The 3,671-nt window shown below is 49.6% G+C and overlaps 1 non-coding gene across 1 annotated transcript; it reads left to right on the forward strand.

The window, feature by feature from the left end:
- The first annotated feature begins 913 nt into the window (after window positions 1-913).
- Trnat-ugu lies at window positions 914-987 on the forward strand. The gene has a single exon. It is a non-coding gene; the product is annotated as a tRNA-Thr (tRNA).
- Window positions 988-3,671: the final 2,684 nt, after the last annotated feature.

Genomic DNA, 3,671 nt, shown 5'->3' on the forward strand with positions numbered 1-3,671 from the left:
GGTGGCAGTCCCTGAAACAAAGCCGGTTTTCTTTGTGGCGAGGTCTGTTTACGAAATTTCAATCACCAACTTTGACATCCGAATGCGAAAATATTTTGACACCCACCCACCTACGTAGGGAGAAATGATCATAATAAAATAAGAGAAAGCAGAGCTAGAACGGAAAGATTTAGGTGTTCCTTTTTCCCAATCGCCATTAGTGTGGAATGGTGTAGTAGTAGTAGTAGTAGTAGTAGTAGTAGTAGTATGAAAAGGGTTCGATGAACCCTCTGCCTGGCACTTACGAGTGAATGGCAGAAACCATGTATATGTAGATTTCAGTCACAGCTGCTGATGGCACAACGTGAACATCTGTAGCGGCCTATTGTTAGGAGTGTTCGGTGCACCCTGTGTTCAAAAGTATTTAGATTCTGCTGCTCAGCATAAAGCCTGTTAGTTCCACCTCAGTCACCTGTACTGTCTGCCCAGCCCACGACGATAGACATCTGTAATGATTGGAGGCCGCCCAACCCCACCCCGTCTGGATGTGGTTTCACCTGGGTTCTGCCACGTGTTGAAGACTCTCATTACAGCCGACAAGTCGTGCAGTTTCCGAAATGATCGTGCCGAGCCTATGGGCCATCACAAGCTGTCCTTAGTCAAAGAAAGATCACACGCCTTCCCCATTCTATTCACAGAAAGCTCAATTACTGGTACTACTCGCACCGTGCGTTTGACTAGCAGTCGTTCCTCACCAGATGACGCTGCTATCACCTGAATAGGTTTATATCGATAGTAGGTCGGTGGTGATCTGGCTTCACCCATGGGCAAATATCTAAGGTACATTACATAGGCAGAATTGTGGACAGTTGGGAATGTGTCTCACGGGAAGCGTGCAAGGGATAAGTACCTTCAGTCGCGCTATTCATCTGTGTCCTCGGTGGCTCAGATGGATAGAGCGTCTGCCATGTAAGCAGGAGATCCCGGGTTCGAGTCCCGGTCGGGGCACAGATTTTCAGCTGTCCACATCAAGGTATATCAACACCTGTCGGCAGCTGAGGGTTTCAGTTAGTCATTTATTCCAGGGTAAAGCTGCACGGTCATCAACAGTATCTGTTCTTTCGAGAACAGTTACTGTCTTTTACTGTCTTCATATATATACGCTCCTGGAAATTGAAATAAGAACACCGTGAATTCATTGTCCCAGGAAGGGGAAACTTTATTGACACATTCCTGGGGTCAGATACATCACATGATCACACTGACAGAACCACAGGCACATACACAGGCAACAGAGCACGCACAATGTCGGCACTAGTACAGTGTATATCCACCTTTCGCAGCAATGCAGGCTGCTATTCTCCCATGGAGACGATCGTAGAGATGCTGGATGTAGTCCTGTGGAACGGCTTGCCATGCCATTTCCACCTGGCGCCTCAGTTGGACCAGCGTTCGTGCTGGACGTGCAGACCGCGTGAGACGACGCTTCATCCCGTCCCAAACATGCTCAATGGGGGACAGATCCAGAGATCTTGCTGGCCAGGGTAGTTGACTTACACCTTCTAGAGCACGTTGGGTGGCACGGGATACATGCAGACGTGCATTGTCCTGTTGGAACAGCAAGTTCCCTTGCCGGTCTAGGAATGGTAGAACGATGGGTTCGATGACGGTTTGAATGTACCGTGCACTATTCAGTGTCCCCTCGACGATCACCAGTGGTGTACGGCCAGTGTAGGAGATCGCTCCCCACACCATGATGCCGGGTGTTGGCCCTGTGTGCCTCGGTCGTATGCAGTCCTGATTGTGGCGCTCACCTGCACGGCGGCAAACACGCATACGACCATCATTGGCACCAAGGCAGAAGCGACTCTCATCGCTGAAGACGACACGTCTCCATTCGTCCCTCCATTCACGCCTATCGCGACACCACTGGAGGCGGGCTGCACGATGTTGGGGCGTGAGCGGAAGATGGCCTAACGGTGTGCGGGACCGTAGCCCAGCTTCACAGACGGTTGCGAATGGTCCTCGCCGATACCCCAGGAGCAACAGTGTCCCTAATTTGCTGGGAAGTGGCGATGCGGTCCCCTACGGCACTGCGTAGGATCCTACGGTCTTGGCGTGCATCCGTGCGTCGCTGCGGTCCGGTCCCAGGTCGACGGGCACGTGCACCTTCCGCCGACCACTGGCGACAACATCGATGTACTGTGGAGACCTCACGCCCCACGTGTTGAGCAATTCGGCGGTACGTCCACCCGGCCTCCCGCATGCCCACTATACGCCCTCGCTCAAAGTCCGTCAACTGCACATACGGTTCACGTCCACGCTGTCGCGGCATGCTACCAGTGTTAAAGACTGCGATGGAGCTCCGTATGCCACGGCAAACTGGCTGACACTGACGGCGGCGGTGCACAAATGCTGCGCAGCTAGCGCCATTCGACGGCCAACACCGCGGTTCCTGGTGTGTCCGCTGTGCCGTGCGTGTGATCATTGCTTGTACAGCCCTCTCGCAGTGTCCGGAGCAAGTATGGTGGGTCTGACACACCGGTGTCAATGTGTTCTTTTTTCCATTTCCAGGAGTGTATCTATATATATATATATATATATATATATATATATATATATAGATAGATAGATAGATAGATAGATAGATAGATAGATAGATAGATAGATAGATAGATAGATAGATAGATGTTATTCTAACAGCGCCAAAAATAAATTCTTTCAATGAGAATCGTGTTAAAAGCTTGCTGTTGCGGGTTAAGAACTTCCAGTTCAGTCGAGGTAGCATTCTAATTTTACAACGCGCGTATCAACGTATTAATCCAGGGAGGGCCCTAGTATTGGAGAAAAATTTTATGGTCATATTTGGAGCTAATGCTTAAAGTTAAACCTGCGGCTGAGAGTTGCAAGCAGGTTAGTTCTGATACTAGTTCCTTCGGAATCGCGGGACTGATGACCTCGCCGTTTGGTCCCATAACCCGTCTCAATCAATCTGATTATAGTCCGACTTACAGTGATTTGCTTTTGATACAGCTGTATCGATTGGACTTGTTAATCGTCCGTGTATCTGTATCGATGCGGGTAAAGTCAGAGATCGTACTAGTTCAGAGCGTAGAAAAAGCCCTCTGCTGTTTCCGTTAAGGAGTGAGCTGCGGGCCGTCAGTGGTAGTTTTCCCTGTAAGGTGGTTTGACGGAATGACGTGTGTTGGAGACGACCGCGTCTCGACAGTTGGCATTCGGCAGTCTTGATGAACCGGAGAGCAGCAAAAGCGGGCCAGTGAGGTGCTTCTCTTCGGCTGGAAATGTACCTCTAGTGTTTAGAGTTCTGTTTTCTACTTCGATCCACCACATTACCTGGATTTTGAAAATTTTGTTTGCTCGTGCTTTGAGATATGCGGCCGAGGCTGTTTTTTCATGCTCCAGTGTGGATTAACGTTTTTCTCTTACCTGTTGAAGAAGCAAGAAGGTTTATGTCTAAGCAGCAAAACGTCCTGAGTGTGGTGCTTGCTTAAAGTTATCAGCTGATGGCTTGCGTTTACAGGCGGTAGGTTTCTATTCTGACAGCAAAACGCGCTGGTAAACTGTCTGCAGAGTGGGTGGTTACAAGCTCATGCTTGGTGTATGAAGCGTGTAAAGGTGCAAAAATCCGGCTGTTCTCAAACCGCTCTCTTAGTCGTAACGAAACATTGAAT

Source organism: Schistocerca piceifrons, chromosome 5 (assembly GCF_021461385.2).
Source record: "Schistocerca piceifrons isolate TAMUIC-IGC-003096 chromosome 5, iqSchPice1.1, whole genome shotgun sequence".
In the NCBI taxonomy this organism is placed as follows: domain Eukaryota; kingdom Metazoa; phylum Arthropoda; class Insecta; order Orthoptera; family Acrididae; genus Schistocerca; species Schistocerca piceifrons.